Below are 23,202 nucleotides of genomic sequence, written 5' to 3' on the forward strand. Positions count from 1 at the left end.
AGGTTCTGCCAGTCAGCCCCGGCAGGTAGTGCCCTGTGTGAGGACTGAGGAACACAATGAGATGCAACAGAAACCTTGAAAATGAAGAGGAAGAAAATGAAAGTAGCTGTGCAGTAAGTCATTGGAGCTCACTGGGGATTTCCAAGTTCGAGGGGATTGTTTCTCAGCTAAGCTTTCAATGGGACAGCAGTTGTCCTCAGAACAAGAGCAATATATCACAGTGCTTAAACAGTTAGTAAAAGCAGGTGGTGCCTCTGTTACAGAAGAACAACTAAAAAGCCTGCTGCAGACTGTTATAATTTATAATCCTTGGTTCCCTGATGCTCGAATGCTAGACCTTAATCTCTGGGAACAAGCGGGCAGGAATTTAAGAAGAAATCAGGCCCAGGGAAAATGAGTGCCCTTATCATCTTTAACGATGTGGGCTCTTGTTCGAGCTGCACTGTGCTCACTTCATATTGAAGATCAAAAGCCTACAGAGCACAGGAGGATTTACCACTGCCCCCTCCTCCTGAAGCAGAGCCTGTAGAGCCTGTAATACCTCAAGCCCTGCCGCTGGAAGAAATAGTTCCCAATCCTCCGCCTCCGGTGCGGGAAGGCTCGTCACCTAGATCCTCAGTTATGAGGTCCTATGCTGGGCAGGCCATGTTAGAAGGAGAGCTTTTAGCTTGCCCAGTTATGCAAGATCAACAAGGTAGTAGAATTCATAAGCCGCTTTGCTTTAATACTTTTAAGGAAATAAGGAAGAGTATTAGAGAAATTTGGGCTAACAGTCCATTTACAAAGGGACTCCTTAATGCCTTGTCTAAAAATTATCACATGACTCCTTGGGACTGGCAGATTTTGACCAAAACAACTCTGGACACCAGTCAATATCTATTATGGAGAGGGGAATATGATGAGATCTGGGAGCAGCAGGCTAACCAAAATAACTTAGCAGGTGCTGGTCATATTACGGCCTGATGCTGCAGGGATGGGGACCACATATTAATGTACAACAGCAACTAGACCTGCACCCTCAAGTGTTCACCAAGCCTCCCCCTGCACAATGGGCTTGGGAGCGCATTCCAGAAGGTGGAGTCCAGCAAGGCCCTTTTGTTAATGTACACCAGGGTGCCCAGGAATCTTATGTTGATTTTATAAATCGCCTTACTTAATGCATTCACCGGCAGATCAGTCATAGCCAGGCTGCAGATATTCTCTTGTTGCAACTGGCATATGAGAACGCCATTGTTGATTGTCAGAAGGCTATACAACCCATCAGGGGAAAGGCTACCACGGTGGGGGAATTTGTCAGAGCTTGTCAGCTAGTAGGAACAGAAACCCACCGGAGTCAGATGCTGGCCATAGCCCTTCAAGCCGGGAATACGGGCAAGACAGATTCCAAATGAGATGAGTGTGGAAAAAAGGGGCATTTTAAAAAGGATTACAAGATTGAAATACCAGCCTCCTGGGCTGAAAAATCTCAGCCCCCATCTGCCTGTCCCCACTGCCATACGGGCAACATTGGGCCAATCAATGTAAGTCTGAATTTGACAGATACGGCCATTCATTATCACACTGCAGGGAAGCTCCCAGCGGGGCCAGTCCCAGGCCCCACAGCAAACTGGGACATGACTGGCCTTCCCAGGGCAGACAGAAAATCCACCATCTACTCCCTCTGAGCAGCCACGGCTGGGAGCGCAGGGTTGGGCTTACTCCAACAGAACTCATTCTCAAGGAGAGGGGCGACCCTACAAGGTCCCTATGGGAATCGGGGGCCACTGCCACTGGCCATGGTAGGAATTATTTGGGGATGCTCTAGCCTTAACTTAAAAGGGTTCACAGTAGTACCTGGAGTCATTGATAGCGATTACCAGGGAGAAATCCAGGTGCTCATGACATGCAAGGGGTTACCTATTTTCCCTGCACAAACTAAGATCTCACAACTGTTGTTACTACCATTTTGGGTTCCAAATGTTTTAGGAAAGGAGGGGTTGGCAGTACAAATTCCAGTCCATCTGTGGGGACGAGATCTCCTTTCCCAGTGGGGGCTAACGTGACAGACACCGTTTTAGAAAAGGCCACTGTTGTTATACCTCCCCTGCCATTTACTTGGTTAAGCCAAACCCCCTATTTGGTTAGAAGAGTGGCCCTTAAAGGGAGAAAAATTGCAAAAGGCCCATCTACTAGTAAAAGAACAGTTAGAATTAGGTCACATAGAACCTTCTAATAGCCCCTGGAATTCTCCTATTTTTTGTGATCCCCCCCCCCCAAAAAAAATTTAAAAAGTGGAGGCTTTTACATGATTTAAGAGCCATTAATGCTAATATTCAACATGGTGCTCTCCCACCTGGACATCCCTCCCTGGCTCCCACAAGAATGGCCTATTATTATCATAGATTTGAAGGGTTATTTCTATACCATTTCTTTGGCTGCACAGGATCGGGAGAAATTTGCATTCACTCTCCCTTCAATTAACAATGAGGAATCTGCTTGGAGATATCACTGGAAAGTCCTCCCACAGGGAATGCTGACCAGCCCAACGATGTGTCAGCACCATGTACATCAGGCACTCTGCCCACCAGGCAGCAGTTCCCCTTCTGGAAAATTATCCATGACCTGGAAGACATCCTCCTTGCAGCCCCTGATAGGAACCTGTTACATCGTGTGTACTCTTCAGTACAAAAGGAAAGGCCCCTGAAAAGGTACAGATGACAAAACCGTGGAAATATCTGGGGTCTATCTTCACTGAAAGAACCATCAGACCCCAAAAGGTTATCTTTGATAATAGGGAACTAAAAACCTTAAATGATTTTCAGAAATTACTAGGGGATATAAATTGGATACGACTGGCGTTAGGCATTCCCATTGCACATTTACAAAACCTGTTTAACATATTAAAAGGGATCCAGCTTTGAATTCCCCGAGACAGCTGACTGCTGAAGAAATGAAAGAACGCCGCTTGGTGAGAATGTTCTCAATGTACAATATTTAAATAGAATTTCTCCCCAGCATTCTCTTCAGTTATTTTTCTTCCCCACCAGACACTCACCTACAGGGCTTATAGGACAACTAATACCTGAATCCGGGTTCACTGAGTGGTCATTTTACTCCCATTCTCTCTCCAAAACTTTATCGCCTTATCTAGCTTTAATTTGCTCTTTAATCCCAGATGGGAAGCAGCGATGTGCTAAACTCACAGGTCATGATCCTGAAGTCATTTGCCTCCCACTAACCAAGACTCAATTTGAGAAGGCACTTTCCTCGTCCATAGGTTTACAGATGCCCTCGCCGAGTGCTTAGGGCAGGTAGAGCATTCTCTCTGTGCTAAGACATTACATTTTTTGTCACACACTAAGTTAGTCTATCACACTACGATCGTACATATCCCTATCCCACAGGCACTCACTGTGTTCACTGATGGCTCAGGAAAAACCGGGAAAGCGGCCATTCACGGGCCACCTGATGGTGCCATTCAATGAGGGGGCTTCACATCAACTCGGAGAGCGGAAATTGGGGCACTGGCTTTAGCGCTAGAAACATTTCCCCCAAAACCCCTGAACATTGTTAGTGATTCTGCCTACTCTGTTTATATTTTATAAAATTTAGAAACTTCACTCATTAAGCCTACATGACAGCCACCTCTCTTAGCACAGTTCCTTAGCCTCCAGGCCCTACTAGACGTCCAATCACATCCTCTCTTTATATCAGGTCTCACAGTTGCCTTCCTGGGCCATTAGTACAGGCCAATGAACAAGCAGACCCCTTAGTTATGACATCTACCTTAATGGAAGCCCATCAACCCCAGGAATTATTCCATCAAAATTGGAGACAATTACACCAGGAATTTCAGTTACCCCAGAGGATAGCTAAACACATTATTTTACAATGTCCTGATTGTCAAGTGACAGGCACCTCACCACCCTCCATGGGAATTAATTCTGGGGACCTACAGGCCAATGACCTTTGGCAAACAGATGTCACTTACATTGCCTCTTTTGGGAAACTCCGGTATATACACGTAACTATGGACACTTTTCCTGGTATGATCAGTGCCCATGCTCTTCCTGGCGAAGCCACATGGAATGTTATTAAACATCTCACATTTGCCTTTTTAGGAATCCCAACCAAAATGAAAACTGACAATGGGCCTGCTTATAGCAGCCATGCCTTTGCCACCTTTTGCAGGACTTGGTCCATCCAGCATTCCACAGGAATCCCTTACAATCCACAGGGCAGGCCATTGTCCAGCGTGCCCATTCAACCTTAAAAAGCACTAGTAAAACAAAAAAAGGGGGGATATGGGACTCAAGGACCCAGCTATGATGCTATCCAAAGCACTCTTTACCCTTAATTTTTTGAATCTGAATGACTGCTTTCTATCCCCCGTAGAGCGTCACTTTACTTCTATAGCACCAGCTCAGAAACCACAGGTCTTGTAGCGAGATGTGGACACTAATAGCTGGAAAGGACCCAATGAATTATTAACATGGGGGAGAGGATATGCATGTGCTTCTGCCCCCACAGGGCCGCTGTGGATTCCAGCTCGTCAGATTAAACCCTATCATGGCATGGCACGGGACCAATCCTCTCCCAGAAATGAAGCATCTGGTAGGCTTGGGGATTCCATAGCCCCGAATGACGTGCCTCCACCGGCCCCAGACGGCCCCTGGAATGACCTGGGGAATGATGAAGAAGCTGATGGCAGAGGCTGAGCAACTGTTGGAAGATACTCACGCTCCACACACCCAGATAACCTTTTTCTTGCTATGACTTCCTTGATTCACCTCAACTCCCGTGCGGTATGGTTTGGCATTTTTGCCTGGCTTTGGGCACCAGCATCTGCCACCTTATATTAGGCCCACATTATAGACCCACCTTTCTTTAGCCCCCTCACTTCGGGGGACCCCCATTTTCCTGTGTCTAACAACCTAACATCCTTCTTATGGGGAGTAGACTTGCCACCAATAGGCAGTCTTGAGAATGGGACGTAATGGACACCTGTCCCTCCCAATACCTCTTTTCATTCCAATCTACTACCCTTATGTGTTACCTCCTCCAAGTCTTCTCTGTACTGTGTAAGAGCTCATAATTAGATCTGGTTATATATCATTCCTAAACATGATCAAATTAAGGCCCAGCTAACCTTTCTCTCCGCAGGCAGTCTGGCCTGCGGCAATCTGACTAATGCTACTGTGCCTCCCATCCTTCTGTGAAAGCAAAATAAGTGGTGGGACCCCGCTGCTGAGGCATTCCGTTGGGAAGTTTGTCGAGGAAATCATGCCCATTTGATGGTCCTAGAGGACCATCAGGTTATAGATTGAAGCCCACATGGTCATTTGCAAGCCAACCACACTGACACTCTGGTACACCATGCGTCTAATGCTAGTTACATCGATTATGCAGGCAAACCTGAGGTTTGGACTGAGGGAGATGAGTTCCCCATGACCTCGAGTACTAGGCTTTCCAGTTCAGGAAACTTTATGGCGGTGTTTTCAGCCCTTTGAAATTGTGGCACAGTGACTACCAGAACTCCTCTGGCCACATAGTATAACTTTTACTAATAATCTTCCTGACAATAGCCTGATTTGCACCACTCACCCATGTCTTTGTTATGGGCCCCCATCTACTAATCAGCCACAGTTCATCTTTTCTAGTACAGATTGGAGAAGGAGCTTACTCTGCAATCTGTAGTACCACCCAGAATACTACCTTATTGACCATCAGCACTGGTATGGTACTTAGGAGACAAGCAGAAATCCTGATACCTGTTAATCTCGCCAGGAAATGGCAAGGCTCATCAGCTATCAAAGTCTTAGAAAGAGCACTGAGCCAAATATGGCCCAAAAGATTTTTGGGGATGCTCACTGCAGCCATTATCTCAGCTGTTGTTATTCTTACTACTGCCAGCGTTGCCCTGGCGGCCCTTTCTGAGTCTGTGCAGACAGCCACATTTGTAGACAATATGGCCTATAATGTAACTAGGGAGTTCACTATACAACAGCACATAGATAAGAAAATGTTAGCTAGACTACAGGCAATAGAGGCAGCCATTGAATATTTGGGGGAAAGACAGGACGCTATAGCATACACGCAAGTGCTTAATTGTGATTAGGAGCATAAGTACCCCTTTAAAATGGAACAGTCGTCACCATCAGTGGATTGATGCTAAAAAGCATCTATGGGGAGTCTTTCATGATAACCTTACTGAAGAAGTAAACAGGTGGCAAAGGCAAATTAAAGAGTCCTTACTTGCTATCAATGAACATGAACAACAGACTACTGCTTGGAATACGGTAAAGGAGCATTTGGAGTGGATAGACCCCACCACATGGTTTCCTAGAATCAGTTGGTACCTGATGGGACTAACCATTTCTGTCACTGTCATTCTCTTTGTTTTTCTTATAATCTACAAAGTCTGAACTCAGGCAGTGAATGCGCTTCGAAGACCCCAACATTCCAAGGCAGAAAGTTCACCATCTCCCTCTGTCTTCTGCAGCCAGCAAAACGAAAAGGGGGGAAGCATGGGACTTGGTTGGAAAGTCTGTAAGGAGGATTCTCTGAAAGGTCGGGGGCCTCTAGGGGACCTTGCTGAAGGCAGCAGCCCCTGCCTTGACTTTTCCAAACCCCCGGGTGTTTACTGGAATCTTTATGTTTAGTCTTTAGACGTCCTTGCTTAAAGGACACTGCAGATGCATGTGTCTTACCCTGCTGATAGTATCTAGAGGTTAATTTTAGTTCAAGCTGTTGCTACAATAAAAGACTGAGGAGGCAGGCGAATGGGGCTCTTTGGTTTCTCAAACCAGGCAGTTGCTTAGCCCTCTCTTTCACAGAAGTGTGTGCCAGCACAATCATTCAGCCGTCGCTCAGGTTCTGCTGGTCAGCCCTGGCAGGGACCCAGTGCTAGGATCCAGCAAGGGGCCCAGTGAGCCCCGCCAGCTCCTCACCGTATCAGGTGAACTTGGGTGAATTGTCTCTTGGAACCAGGACATTCACTTGCTTTGGTAGAGGGTATGACTTTATGTGAGCTGTATTTTTAAGTCCTTGAGTAGAACTAAGGTTAAGGGCTGCCAGAACCCAGGCCAAGGCGAGACTGAAGGAAAAATAAGTCACTGGTTTTTGGCTTTTCAATTGGAATTGCTTTCTGAGAGTCTGAGAAAAAAGGAAAAAAAATGCCTTCGCTGTATAAATGAGAGCTCTGAAGATCAATTGGCATATAATCCCTCCAGCCTGAATCTCAGGTGTCCTTAGGGCCACATGCGGCCTGCAGGCCACGAGTTTGACATGCTTGTTTTAGACAGCCGGGAGAGAAACCGAGACACATAAGAGGACTAATGGAAACTCGAGGGGTGGGAGTCTCGAGGAGTCAACCCATAAGCAGCACACTTCCACCCACTACGTAACATCCCAGAAAATTTGCTCAGACTCCGCAGATATAAAAAAATTAAATTAAATTAAAATTTAAAAAATGGGAAATTGCATCTCTAAGGTTGGTAAACCCCAAGAATCCCAGTCCCCCATTAATACTCCAGCAAGTTACATGTACAATTCCATGGAATTTCAACTTGCAATATCCACAAAAATGGAAAAATTTAACTAAAAATGACAAAAGCTTTTCTGACAGGTGTGAGGTGGTACCTCATTGTTGTTTTGATTTGCATCTCTCAGATGATCAGTAATTGAGCATTTTTTCATACATTGCTTAGCCTTCTGTATGTCCACTTTGGAGAACTATCTATTTAGTTCCTTTGTCCATTTTTTATTGGGTTGTTTATCTTCCTTTTGTTAAGTTGTATGAGTTCCCTATAAGTTTTGGAGGTTAACCCCTTATTGGATGTATTGTTGGCAATATGTTCTCCCTTGCAGTGGGTTCTCTTGTCAGAATGGCTAGCATCAACAAATCAACAAGTGATTAGTGATGGCCAGGATGTGGAGAAAAGGGAACCCTCGTACACTGCTGGTGGGAATGCAGACTGGTGCAGCCTCTATGGGAAATAGTATGGAGTTTCCTCAAAAAATTAAAAATGGAACTCCCATTTGACCCAGTGATCCCACGTCTAGGAATATATCCCAAGAAACCAGAAACACCAATCAGAAAGGACATATGCACCCCTATGTTCATAGCAGCACAATTTACCATAGCTAAGATTTGGAAATAGCCTAACTGACAATCAGCAGATGAGTGGATTTAAAAACTGTGGTACATCCATACAGTGGAATACTACACAGCTGTAAAAAAGAAAGAACTCTTACCATTTGCAATGGCATAGATGGACCTAGAGAGCATTATGCTAAGTGAAATAAGCCAGTTGGAGAAAGATAAATATCACATGATTTCCCTCATTTGTTGAATATAATGAACAACATAAACTGATGAACACAAATAGACCCAGAGACATAGAAACATCAAACAGACCTTCAAACCTCAGAAGGGATCAATCAATGAACTCATATGCATATATGCATAACCCATAGACACAGGCAATAGGGTGGTGAAGGCCTAAGGCGGGAGGTCAATGGGGGAAAGGGGGACATATGTAATACTTTCAACAATAAAGATTAAAAAAAAATAAAAATGATAAAAGCTTAAAATGGCCAAAGTGGGGAACTTTTGACACCTCCAAATTGATTTTTCTGTGCACTCAATTAGAAGAAGCTGGCTCTAAAATTAAATTAAATGAATGGGAAGATTATCTAGATTGGAAATTAGAAGTTTTTAGGAGAGGATTGGGTAAAACACCTTCCCTACAGGAAGTTAATAAGAAAATGTGAGACTGTCTTTGAACTGAAGAAGGCTTCTGAAGCAAGTAAGTGCCAAAACCCCATACCACCCCTTCTACAGCTCCTCCACTATACCCTTTGCTCTCTGAGCTTCCTTGTGCAGACTTGCCCCCACCTCTCTTCTTCCTTCTCCTGTATCCCCTCTACTACCATTCCCTGCTGACCTGGGGGAAAATGAGAATACAAACTCAGAGAAAGATAACTCAAGAATTCTAGCAGCTCCTTTCCAGAAAAAGCCCGTCTCAGGTAGAGGGGAAATAGCAATTGTATATGTTCCTTGGATGAGAACAGAATAAAACAGCCTAACTAAAGATTTCCCTGACCCTCTCAGGACCCTATGGCTTTGCAAAGGAATTTGATTTAACTGTTAGGACATAGGATACTGGCTATTCTGACCTATTCCAATTAATACACCTCGTGGTTTCTGAGAGCAAGGCAACAGAATGGCGAATAAGGTTCGCTGGCAGACTCCTGTAGATGATTTTTTAAAACGGGGGGGAGGGGGGGGTGGCTGGGGAGGAAGGGGAGGAAGGGAATTAGAGATTTTCCCTCGGAGAATGGACTGAACCAAGACCCAGCAATGTAAAAAAAAGCGCGATGAACCAGTGCTTGATTTCTTTGAATGTTTTGAAAAAACTTTCAAACGATATTCAGGTCTGTCGCCAGACGGTTTCAAGGATCATCAAAATGATCCCTTACTAAATTCAGTATTTTTGGAAGGACTAGATAAAGAGCTTGTAAGTTTGATTATACAACTTAAATTAAGCTGGCAGACTACCCATGCTGATGAACTGGTTATTCTGACTGATGAACTATCTAAAACTATCCAAAAGAAGGAAAAAGATAAAGTTGCTCAAATTATGAACTTACAGCTCCAACCATTAAGCAACCAAGCCAGTTCTCCTCGGAAGTCTCTTAGAAGAGGAGAGAAAGGAGTCTGTTTTTACTGTAAAAATCCAGGCAACCATAAGAAAGATTGTAGAAAACTGAAATGGGATTTAAAAAGAGAAAACAGACAGAAGCAAGCATAGGGCTGCTCTGAGGACTATGAGAGGGTATTTTCCCCTTCTCCTTACTAATACTTTAGGAGAAATTGAAATTATCATAAAAGGGGAAGTTACTAGGGCCTTGTGGATACTGGGGCTACTTTATCTATTCTTAACCCTATCCATCTAAGTTTCCCTCTCCATCAGAGTAAAGCATCTGTACAAATGATGGGGGTGTCTAACCAACCAATGACTGTTTTTAAATCAGAACCCATCCTCTTTCAACTAGGGGATGTTACTGGGCAACATATATTTTTACTGGTCAAATCGGCTCTAATTCACCTGATAGGGATCACTCATGATGTTCACATATACTTTTCCTGGAAGGTTGAAAAGTATTTAGAACTAAATGAGTCAGATACTGAACCAATTGGGGAAATAAGACTTTAAAGGAACTTTCACCAGAGGAAAATAATCTTAAAATTGAACATTTGTTGTAGGACGTTCCAATGCAACTTTGGGTCCTTTCTAGTACAGATAGTGGCAAGATCGAGTCAGTCACTCCTATTACAATAACTATTGTTAATACTTTGCCTTTACCTAATATTCTCCAACATCCTTTAAGACCTGATACACTAGCTGGAATTAAGGCCATTATACAAGGTTACTTAAAAGGGGGACTGATAATTCCACATACAGGCCCCTGTAACTCTCCTATCCTTTTAGTAAAGAAACCAAATGGGAAAGGATGGCAATTTGTACAGGACCTCAGAGCTATAAATAGGATGGTTATTCCCAGGCATCCTGTGGTTCCAAATCCACATGCTTTATTACCAGCCATTCCTGTGGACTGCCAATATTGTTCAGTAATAGATTTATGTGGTGCCTTTTTCATCATTCTGGTAGAGGACAGTCAATATCTCTTTGCCTTCACCTGGGAAAATTGACAATTTATTTGGACTGTGATGCCCCAGGGATATACAGAAAGTCCCACCTATTTCCTCCAGATATTAAAAGCTGATCTAAGTGATGTTAAATTTCCTAGAGATTCCACTCTAATCTAGGATGTGGATGATTTACTTGTATGCTCTAGTGCCGGGGTCCAACCCCAGCAGGTCCAGGGGTCCCCAAAGGTGTGGACGGAGTCGGCGAAGAAGGAATGACACGGAGACAGTGTTCAGTTCATCAGCAGCCTAGCCAGGATCTCTAGCCAGGATCTCCAGCCAAGTTCTGGTCTGTATCTCCAGCGAAGTTCTGGTCTGTATCTCCAGCCAAGTTCTGGTCTGGATCTCCAGAGAGGTTCTGCTTTAGGATCTCCAGCCAGGTTCTGTGTCCATGTTCTCTTGCTAGGTTCTCCAGGTTCTCCAGCCAGGTTCTGTCCAGGTTCTCCAGCCAGGTTCAGTCACCAGGTTCTAGTCAAGTTCTCTTGCCAATTTCTGTAGTCAGGTTCAATCCAGGATCTTTTGCCATGTTCTCTCGCTAGGTTCTGTCTCTAGGTTCTGATGCCAGTTTCTGTCCAGGATCTTTTGCCATGTTCTCTCCAGCGAAGTTCTTCTGTCTCTAGAGAACGTTTTGTGTAGGTTCTGTGCCTCCTGGTTCTGTCTTCTTCTGGTTCTGTCTTCTTACATCTGTATTTATACCAGTTGATTCCAATCCTATCAATCTCTATTTCAAAGGTTAGGGCGTTTCTTCTCTCCATTCCAGGGAGTAAAGATTATGTAGCTTAAGCATGATTGTTCGTAGTTAAAGTGATTAATTACCCACCTGGCACTTAGTTAAGAGGTTTTATTCCCTCCCTAACTTCAGGGGAAAATCCCTACCTGGGGAAACAACCTTTCTCAGAGACCTTGGTTAAAACACATAGTGCCAAGAAGGTGAGCAAACATATTAAGAACAGTATGCCATATATGCCAGGTCCCTTGAAACAGCAAGTATGGACCGGCTCCCGGCAAATTCCCCCTTTTTTATTTTTTAAAAGCGGGCATTAAAAAGAAAAACCCGAAATGCTCTCTTGTATCCATTTTAAGAGTAGGATTGGCGCTTTCCGCTATTACCTGAGTCCTGATCTATCATCCCAGGGAGAGCTTGCCAATCCTGCACTTTCCCAGGGTGGAAAGGCTGCAGTGGGGTTAAGGATAAGGCTCCTTGGGCCTACCTCCTCCCATGCCTTTACATTTGCCTTTCCGGCACCTTTCCTTCCTCAGAAAAGCATGGACATACTTCTTGTATAAAACATTTTGTCTGACTGGGCGTAACCTTAACTCCTCTGCTAGCAAGCATATGTGTTAAAATATCAATACAGAGTCTTATTTCTTTAGACTCAGTATGGCACATCTTCTTAATCTAAAGATCAATACAGAGTCTTCTTTCTTTGGACTCAGTATGGCACATCTTCTCAATCTAAGTTCTGTACTATCCACCTTCTTACCCTACTTATCCTCTATAGGGGGGTCTCTAGCACCCTGGTGGACTCCTATCCGTCCCGAGTGTGGGGTTCTCAATGGGGGGGGGCTTACCCAGGGGAATCCTGTTCCAGGGGTTCCCAAAGGTGTGGACGGAGTTGGCGAAGACTATCCACCCTCTTCCTACGGTGGAGTCCTATCCATCCTGAGAGTGGGGCGCTTACCTAGGGGTCCCTGTTTGGGCGCCATCCCCAGCGGGTCCAGGGGTCCCCAAAGGTGTAGACAGAGTCGGCCAAGAAGGAAGGACATGGAGACAGTGTTCAGTTGATCAGCAGCCTAGCCAGGATCTCCAGCCAGGATCTCCAGCCAAGTTCTGGTCTGGATCTCCAGAGAGGTTCTGCCGTCTCTAGGTTCTGTGTAGGTTCTGTCTTCTTGATTCTGTCTTCTTACATCTGTATTTATACCAGTTGATTCCAATCCTATCAATCTCTATTACAAAGGTTAGGGCGTTTCTTATCTCCATTCCAGGGAGTAAAGATTATGTAGCTTAAGCATGATTGTTCATAGTTAAAGTGATTAATTACCCGCCTGGCACTTAGTTAAGAGGTTTTATTCCCTCCCTAACTTCAGGGAAAAATCCCTACCTGGGGAAACAACCTTTCTCAGAGACCTTGGTTAAAACACATAGTGCCAAGAAGGTGAGCAAACATTTTAAGAACAGTATGCCATATATGCCAGGTCCTTTGAAACAGCAAGGATGGACCGGCTCCCGGCACTCTAGGACATTACTAGACTCTCAAAAGGACACAATTTACCTGCTACAACAGCTAGCCATAAAGGGAAATAAGGTCTCGAAGGATAAGCTTCAGTTTTGCTTACCTCAAGTAAAATACCTTGGCCATCTCATATCCAAAGATGGGATACTGATTAACCCCGAAAGACTTAGAGGAATCCTACCTTTCCCTCTTCCAAGAACAAGAAAGCAGCTTCGAGGATTCCTGGGCTTGACTGGATATTGTAGAAAATGGGTTCCGAGCTTTTCATTGATAGCCCAGCCTCTCTATGCTCTTTTTAAGTCAGATACACCTGGTCCAATTCAGTGGAACCCTGAAGGGAAACAAGCTGTAGGGACTCTAAAGGAAGAACCATCTAAAGCTCCTGCTCTGGGGCATCCAAACTATACACTTCCCTTCTTCCTTTTCACATATGAAAGTAAGGGCAATGCTTTAGGAGTTCTAACTCAGAAACACAGAGGTCACCAGACACTACAAGGTATTATAGCAGCAACTAGACCCAGTGGCCAAAGGGCTCCCTCCCTGCATGAGGGCCATCTCCACTACAGCCTTGTTATGTAAACAGACAGAAGAGATAGTCATGGGCTCCCCTTTAACTACTTATGTTCCCTGTTCTGTTGAATCCTTGCTGAACTCTCATCACATTCAACACTTCTCTGTCAGTCGACTGGCTTCTCATGAAGCACTCCTGCTCTCTGCACCTACTATTACTTTAACTCGTGCAATCGCCTTAATCCTGACACTTTGTTACCCTCATCACAGGATGGAGACACCCACAATTGTGTTTGACTTGATGACCACCTTCTTGCTCCTAGGAACGATTTACAGGAAACTCCTGTGGATAATACTCACTTAATTTGGTTCACAGATGGATCTTAACTAAAAGATGAACAGGGACATTTCCGAGCTGGATCTGCACTAACTTCCATGGTGGACATAATTGAAAGTTCTTATCTGCCTGATATCAGATCTGCCCAGCAAGCTGAACTAATTGCTCTAACTCAGGCTAGTCAATTGGCCAAAGGTCAAGTAGTCAATATCTACATTGATAGTCGCTATGCATTTGTTGTAGCTCATGTCTTTGGAATGTTATGGAAGCAGTGAGGCTTCTTAACCTCCTCTGGGAAGCCCATAAAAAGTGGAAAACTGGCCTGGCCAATGTTTCTCAGTGGTTGGAGCTTCAACCTATAAACCAGGAGGTCACAGTTTGGGTTTGATTATGTGGTCAGGGCTGAGGGCTCAATCCCCAGGAGGAGGTGAGCAGGAGGCAGCTGATCAGTGATTCTTTCTCATCATTGATGTTTCTATCTCTCCCTCTCGCTTCTTCTCTGAAATCAATAGAAATATTCTTTTCTTAAAAATGAAAAACTGGTTGCAGAATTTTTAGATACCACACAGCAATCAAAACAATTGGCAATTATAAAATTCCGAGGGCATTCTAAAGCTACCACCATGGAAGCAAAAGGAAATCATTTCACTGATGCTGCAGCTAAGCAGGCTGCATTGGTCAAGTTATCCAGACCCCAGAAGGTTCTTTGCTTTTTTTTTTTTTTTTTTTAACTCAATAAAAGGTTATCTTTTATAGTTTCAACACACAGCTATGGAAGACAAAAAGAGAATATGGCAACAAAAAGGGAGAACCTTTGACCTGACAGACAGATATGGCTTGGACCCAATCAGAAACCCATTTTCCTATAGAACCCCAACTCCCTGTACTTCAACACATACATGAGCTAACACATTGGAGTCCTGAAAAGATGATTTCATGGAGTAAACAACATTACTGGAAACCTTCTCCTACAGTAGCTCATAAAGTGTACGGTAGATGTTCTATCTGTCCAAAATATAACCCAGGAAAACCACTCCATGGATCCCAAGGACATTTCCCACTTGCTTTGTGTCCATTTGAAGTATGACAATTGGATTTTATCCAAATGCCCACATTTCAGGGATACAAATATATATTAGTTATGATTTGTATGTTTTTTCACTGGGTTGAGGCCTTTCCTTGCAGGAGAGCAACAGCTGTAACGGTTGGTAAATTATCATTAGAGAAAATAATTCCCAATTGGGGAATTCCCTCTGAGTTACAGTGACTGAGGGACTCATTTCACTGAGCAAATAATAAATCCATCTGTAACATTTGGCCTATACTACAGCATTTCCATTGTTTCTGTCACTCCAGTCCTCTGGACTGGTGGAACATACCAATGGTGTAATCAAAATTCAACTAGCCAAAATTTCAGAAGCCTTGAATCTCCCCTGGACATTCCTGGCAGATTCAATAACCTTGGCCCCCTAAGAGAAGCAAGAGGGGAATACTTGGAGGAGTAGGGGCTGGCCTTGGTAGCCTGGGACAAGCTGAACTTGCAGCTAATGAAGAACGTCATTCATTAGAAAAAGATTCTTTATTTCAAATAGGTCATATAGAGGGAATGCTGTTTCAGGAAGAAGGAAAGGGGTGGGAAGCAGCATGGAAAGGCAATAAAGCCTTAGTTTCATGGATAGAATGGACTCTACAGACTATAAAATCTCATGCACAAACCCAACAATGGGAATGTGCCTGTATCCTAACTCAACAGGGCCTACTGTCTATGCTAATGCAAATGGAATCTGAGTTGGCTATGAAACAATGGCCAACTCCAATGGATGCAGAAGCCCAGGCCAGATACTTTGGGGACTCATACGGTTCCCCTGGAATTTGGAAAATTTTGGATGGGAAATGCGATCTACAACATTGTGTATTAAAAGCGCAGGTACCCCAGTTAGATCCTAAGCTTACATTCCCAGTAGTTCAACTGGCTGGTATGGGACCATCCTCAATAACGGGAAGTAGATGGGCCATATTTAAAAGTAACCAACAGTGGGAACCCATCTCACTGTTTGTGAAAGCCGGAAAGGTGAATGGTTATGCCCCCCAATCCATATGGAATACTGAACCCACCCAGTTCTGGCCTATTGTATCCACCCCAACAAATACCAATATATGGTATGGGAAAGGGGCATTTTTGTTGAGAAGGGTTAGAAAATTCTTCTGTTATACTAAGTGGTTTATGTTGTAATAGCACCAAATTAACATTAAAGACTACTGGAATATGGCATAATACTGAAATTATAGGCCAAATAACATGGCCTGAGGTTCATAAAACCTATGATAATATTGATAGTGAAAATCCAATGTATTGGGAAATTGAACTTAATCCTCATGAAGTCATTTCTATGGAAACTAACTGCCCCGAAGAAAAGGCAGAGCTTCCAGATAATGAAATAGTAGAAAGTCTTAATTCATCTGGTCAAACATATCGTAAGGTAAAGTGACAGAGGATGAAGGAGGAAAACATATAATTAGCTTAATAAAAATTATGATGACACATGTGAAGGGATCTGGTTGGCTGGGATGCTTGTTCCCCTCAGGCCCTTCCTTGTCTAGTAGGAGACATTTTCTGTTCCTAATTGGTGTTACTGGTTTAGTATTGCTGCTTTTGTTCTTGGTATGTAAATGTTATACTAGATGCAGAAAAACAAAACTTGAGACAAGCAGCAAAGGGACTCGGATCACGGTAGCTCAAAAATTAGAAAGGATCCAGAATACTTTTTAACAAGGACATATAGGGTCTGAATGGCTCCCATTCACCTGCCTTTTTTTTGAAGAATAATAATTCGACTTTGAATGCCACCTAAGGTTATGGTGTTGCCCCATCCCCAGTGGTCCACCCTGTTCAGGAAGACAAATGCTGACACTGAGACATACTAGGAATGGGGCTTCCTAGCACCGTGGGACTCTGGACTCAATTATCCAACCAAAAGGTTGGTCGTCAATGCATCCTTTAGATTGATTTATGACCCAAAGGGGGGGGCGGTGTGGACAAAAAGGGGCCACATGCTAACCTGACAAGCTCAGGGAAGGCCTGCATGGCAGCCTTACAAACTCAGACCTAAAGTAACCACAAAGGATGGTCTAAAATGAAAACTTTTTAAATTAAAAAGAAGTTTATGGTGGGTAGTCATGTCCTAGGCCTGTATCTTCCCTGACAAAGGTCAATCTTGACGTTAACTAAGCCTATTGCATCTACAATAACACATCGTTGGAATGTCAAAGTAATTTTCCTTTTTCCAGACCCCCCCAAAGCACAGGCACTGCTCTGTGGAGTCCACAAATCCTCTCATTGTTATTGTTGACCTTTAACTATCCTGCACCCACCTAAGTAAAAGGAGTATGTGTCTATCATTTTACTTCTTTAAAAAATTTTTTTTTATTGATTTCAGAGAGGAAGGGAGAGGGAGAGATAGAAACATCAATGATGAGAGAAAATAATTGATCGGTTGCCTCCTGCATGCCCCAAACTGGGGATTGAGCCCACAAACCAGGCATATGCCCCAACTAGGAATCGAACCGTGACCCCCTGGTCCATACGTCAACGCTCAACTACTGAGCAACACCAGCCGGCCTATCATTTTACTTTTTATCCAATCCCAGAGGTTTCCCCGCTTTGCTTTCTCCCACCTCCCTAATCCATCGCCAATGGAGTTCATGTAACCCGCTTACGGCTCCTCTTCTGATTGTCACGTGTAAAACAAGGTGAAAACCTGCCATTCTCCAGAGCATTATCTTAATTTGTTGAGATTCCGCAATTGTTGACAGTTTGGCTCAAATAAACTTACAAAAATTCTTTACAGGTTTGAATGTTTCTTATGTTGACACCTGTCAGGACACCTAGGTTGCGGGTTTGATCCCCAGTCGATCGGTCAGGGTGGGTATGGGAAGGCAGCCTATTGCTGTTGCTCTTTCACACTGATGTTTCCCTCTCTTTCTCTCTCTCTCTGTCTTCTCTCTCAAAAATCAATTAGCATGTCCTCTACTAAAAAGAAAACCTCAAAACAAGAGGGTACAGAGAGCTTCTGGGTAGGTGGGCATGTGGGGATTTGGGGAGAGTGGCACAGATGTGGCTGTGACATTGTGATTCCTTGAGCTGTGGCAGCCTCTTGTTATCATGAGGAAACAAGCGTAAGGACACAGGAAACTGCCGAGAAAAACAGAAAACCTACCAACTGATGATGTCCTGTTGGTGCTGAGGGAGACAGGATTCTGCCAGGGTAGCACATGAAATACACTTCCGGGGTGCGCACAGGTGCAGTGGCAGGAGTTACTGGATCGAACACAAAGGACTGCCTCAGCTGCATCCTGTCCCACGTCTCCTCCAGGAACAGGTGGCTCAGCTCCATCTCGCAGAGGAAGACGCCCCGCCTCAGGGCCACAGGCTCGCACGTGCCCCCACCAAGCCCAGGAGGAGCAGGACCCGGAGATGCCCTGCCGTCAGCCGGGCATCGAGGCTCCAGCCATCCAGCAGTCTCGGCTCCTGTCCAGATGCAATCGGTGCAGCGGTTAGGCCCTCACCGCTGCGGAGGCGTGTGCCTGGGGCTTCGTCAGCTTCGATTATATTTCCTCCGCTTGGGAGAGAGCAGGCTTTCTTTCAAACCATCCAGTCTCTTCCTGGCTCTTCCTAGGCTGTGCTGGTGCCTCTCCCTACCAACCCCTTTCCTGGGTCTTCCAGGGTTGCCTGCCCTTCTCCTAGCGTCTTCTCCCAGATTCCCAGGGCTGGACTCCTCCCCTTCGAGGTCATCATTTTGGCTCCGATGCACATGCCTCGCAGTTTTGCTTCATCATCTGGCTGCCATGTGCATGTGAGGAATCCCCCCTCGCTGATTACCCCCCCCCCCATTAATCTGGGGGGACGGGCCGGTTGTTCCCTGGGGAGTCTGGAAAGCCCACTTGGATGCCTGGAGTGACTGTAAAGCTGTCCCTGCTTGATCAGGCTTACTGTCTGGTTCCATTTGCCCCCTTTCTTTGTTAATAACTAACCACAATAGCACTGGGTTTCCTGAATCACCTTGGGACCACTTGCCTTTGGACTTCATGTTTAATGAGCTGCTCAGCGTTCTTATAAAGAGAGGCCTGCCCTAGCTGGTTTGGCTCAGTGGATAGTGTCAGCCTGTGGACCGAAAGGGTCCTGGGCTCAATTCTGGTCAAGGCCATGTACCTTGGTTGCAGGTTCCTCCCTGGCCGGGCCCTAGTCCCAGCGCGTGCAGGAGTCAACCAATTGATGTGTTTCTCTCACATCGATATTTCTCTCTGTCTTTCCCTCTCTCTTCCACTCTCTCTGGAAATCAATGGAAAAATATCCTCACGTGAGATTAAAAAAAGAAGAAGAAAGAAAAGAGAGAGGCTTTTTTGTCTGTAAGCATCCAAACTTATTCAGGCTTAAAGAACCTTTATTTTTAGGAAAAAGTCTATGATTATAACTTGCATCTACAAGAATACACCAAATTACATGTAAGCTTTTCTTTGGAATAATAGCCAAAGTTGTATAAACCAGAAATAAGAATGCGTTGTTAACAAATTTATTTTGCTTTGGCTCCCTCAAGGCTGAAGAGCCGAGATTCTGGCTCTGTCCATCTTTGAATTCCCACGGATACTTCTGTAAGCAAAGTGTTTTGACCAAAAATGTAGGTCAAAGAAGCTTCACTCAAAGTAGAAGTTACCTCCCCCTCCCGCCCCACCCCCCCACGCGGGGCTCCCCTCCTTCCCTGCTGGGGGCAGAGGGAGGGTGTCGGGAAGCAGCCCGGTGCAGGAGCCACCGGCCTGGCACTGCAGGTCACAGCGCGAGGGGAAGGGCTCCCCTCTCTGGGCCTCAGCTGCACGTCTACAGGGAGGACTGGCCATCGCGGCCCCTGCCCTGCCACCAAAGTGTGGTCCGTGGGAGGCTCCCCGGGGAGCTGGTAACGGCACAGAAACAGATTCTGCTCCAGACCTCGGACTCCAAACCTGCCTTTTAACAGCCCGCGGAGGTCTGCACTTTACATGTAAAGAAGCATTGCACCACCGGGATGGGAGCGCCCCCTACTGGCTCTAGAGTGAAGCACATGTTTTAGGAAACTCCTTCCATTTCCTTCTGCTGGTTTCAAGGTTTCCAAGGGGGCAGGGGACTGAGGGGCCCTGCATGGGCCCTGAGGTTTGGGAAGCTGGGCGGTCTGCAGCCTGGAAGGATCTGCAGCTGGCCCTTTCTCCCTGTCTCGCCTCGTCACCTCTGCTTTAACCAGAGGCGGTGGAGAGCTGGCTGGGTCGCCCCAGCGTCCTCTCCTGCCTGTTGGAGGAGGGACATGAAGACAGAGGAGCGGGACCTCTCGGCGCTGCTAGGAAACCCTGACATATTTCACAAATGTGAAGGTCTGGGCTTTCCAGAGGCCGCTAGTCTAACTGGCTGCCCTGCGCAGACCTGGCCCCGCCCCGCCCGCCCAGATCATTGTGTTGAGGGCGCCCTGTGCCCTGCAGAATGTGGAGCAGCCTCCCTGGTCTCTGTCCACCAGATGGCAGCAGCCCCCCCCCCCCCCCCCCCCCCCCCGCCCACACACACACACGCGCACTCATGACAATCAGAACACCTCCAGATGCTGCCGGTGTCCCAAGTAGGGGGTGCAAAATCACCCCCAGCTGAGAACTGTTCTGGATTGTTCAGGGGTGTCTTTGCACAACGTTCTGGCCTACCTGAAGGAAAGATAACAATGTTTTTATGCCCAGGCAAGAGCAGAGAGGGGCAGGTAGGGAGGAGGAGGGTGGAATAAGAGCAGACAGAAACGTCGTCATTAAAGGTTGGGTCAGGTAGTGCTTTGTAGCACTTACATAGTCTAGAGATCGTCCTCCCAGCCTCCGCGTGGCGGGTGGGACCACGTTCTCACTGCAGACTGAGGAGCCGAAGCAGAGGTGCCGCCTGCTCCCCATGCCTGTCACAGGGCGCAGTGGGAGATGTGCATGCCAGCGAGACAGCTGGCTGCTGGGGCGGGGGTGGGGGGTGGGCGGAGTCCGGAAACGGGAGGCGAGGAGGGGCTATGCCCACCACACGCTGGCCACTACTCACATAGCGACATCCCAGGCACACCAGGCATGGATGGAATCCCACCCACGTCCTCCAGGAGGCCAGGAAAGCACTCCAATAATCCATAATGCCACAACGCACCAGCCACCCGGGGCGTGCGTGTGTTCTCGCACGTTTACTACGCAGGATGCCTCTGCCTGCACACACACACGTTTTGGGGTGAAGTGGCGTAGCTAAGTGAATGGAGGTTATTCTCGTTTTCATGCGCCGGGATGAATTGCCTTTCTTGAGCCACACACTGAGCTGGATCTAAAAGGCCAACGATACCAGTTGAGTAACCAGCAAGTCCTACGTCTCTCCACGTGTGGCTAGCAGTGGGCCTTTGACACATTCCTGTTCCTCTGAGTCTTAGAGGAGGGTGCCCCGTGGTGCTGACAGCTGGTCCCCAGGGTCTAGTTCAGGGGTGGGCAAACTTTTTGACTCGAGGGCCACAATGGGTTCTTAAACTGGACCGGAGGGCCGGAACAAAAGCATGGATGGAGTGTTTGTGTGAACTAATATAAATTCAAAGTAAACATCATTACATAAAAGGGTACGGTCTTTTTTTTTTAGTTTTATTCATTTCAAACGGGCCGTAGTTTGCCCACAACTGGCTCTAGTCTGTGGCAGGTGCTGTGCTGAGTTCTGTATGTTTCACTTCGTTTCATTGGCTAAGGCCTTGGGCCCCTGGGACTGGGACAAAGTCTCAACTGCAAAGCTTTGATGCCACGGTTCTTGGCTGAATTGGGTGAGTCATTTAAGCTCTGAACCTGTTTCCCCTGTAAAATGCGGAGGCTGGCAGCTGCAACCCGAGAGGCCGGCAGGGCAGCTTGCCCGGGGTCTCGTCCACTCAGGGGGCCGCACCCATTTTTAAATGCAGTGGGAAAGCACCTTGCACTTGGCAGAGTTTGAAGCAGGGATGTTTAAAACGATCTTTTTTTAACCGCTCCCTAGCCTGAACCAGGGGCTTCAGGTTCCCAGGTGGATACTGTCTGCCTTGCCCACGTTAAGTGTTCTTATCACAAATTACAATAATAAGAAGGAATAAAGAGGGTGGGAGGCAACTCTGAGGTGATACGCTGACGCCATAGATTGAGGCAATAATTTCAAGTCATATACTTACCTCCAAACTCATTAAGTTGCCTGCATTAATTATGGGTAGGTTTTTGTATGTCAATAAAGAAGTTTTAAATTTTTAAAAATAAAAATAAATAAAATGATCTCTTGGCCACCCTTAGGAGAACATTCCATAAGAAAGCTCTCAGCACTGAAAATACACCCAAATCTTGCATGCCCCGCCACACCTGCTCTAAGCCACTCTCCCGACACATCCTCTGGGAGTCAGAGAGGATGCCTGACTTAATATGACCAGAGCAGACTTTGAATTTTCACAGCCACCATCTCAGAAAACTGTCACTGCCTACCCACCGGCTCAAGTTACAAATTAGGTAGCATCATTGTGCTCCCCTTTCCTTCCCCATCCACTTGCAACCCAGCACTGGCACCGCGGGCTCTCCAACGAGGAGGGTCTCCAGGACCTCCACCTACTGTGAGGCACACCATCCCCGCTCTGGGCCCCGCGACCTCCCAGCCAGCCTCCGGTCCCAATCTGCCGGCCAGGGAGTGATCTTTAAAACTCTTAGTGTGCTTGTGTCTCTCTTACCGTGATGTGTAAGACTCTTCATCATCTTCCCTTTGCTCTTTGCTGCAAAGTTGTTCTCTGTGAGGCCCTGCATAATGGGCGCCTCTCTCCCCATTTACCGCTTGCTCACCAGGCCCCCCACACACTTTCTTAAATGTGGAAAGCCCCTCCCAGTCTCTGGCCTTTATGTTGCTGTGTCCCCAGCTCTTGGCAAGGTGGCAACTTCGCCTTCTTTGGTTCAGCGAGAACTCCCAGGTCATCGTGGCAAACATGGCCTCCCAGCTACTCATTACCCTTTACTTTCTTCAGTGAACTTATCCCAACCCAGCATTTTCCTCACTCGCTGCAGCAGGTGGGCGCGAAGGTGGAGCCGTGGCCCCACCTGTGGCATGCGTGCCCTGTGGGACCCTCTTCCCGAGTGCGGGCGGGCCTGTGATGGCTTCTAAGCCACAGAACACGGCAAAAGTGGCGTGATTTGCCCTGGCCCGTTTGGCTCAGTGGATGGAGGGTCGGCCTGCGGACTGAAGGGTCCCGGGTTCAATTCCGGTCGGGGGCATGTGCCTTGGTTGCAGGTATATCCCCAGTGGGGGTGTGCAAGAGGCAGCTGATCGATGTTCCTGGCTCCCTATCCCTTTCCTTCCTCTCTGTAAATAATCAATAAAATATATATATTTTTAAAAAGTGGCATGATTACACAAGAATGTG

Source organism: Myotis myotis, unplaced genomic scaffold, assembly GCF_014108235.1.
Source record: "Myotis myotis isolate mMyoMyo1 unplaced genomic scaffold, mMyoMyo1.p scaffold_m19_p_5, whole genome shotgun sequence".
NCBI lineage: Eukaryota > Metazoa > Chordata > Mammalia > Chiroptera > Vespertilionidae > Myotis > Myotis myotis.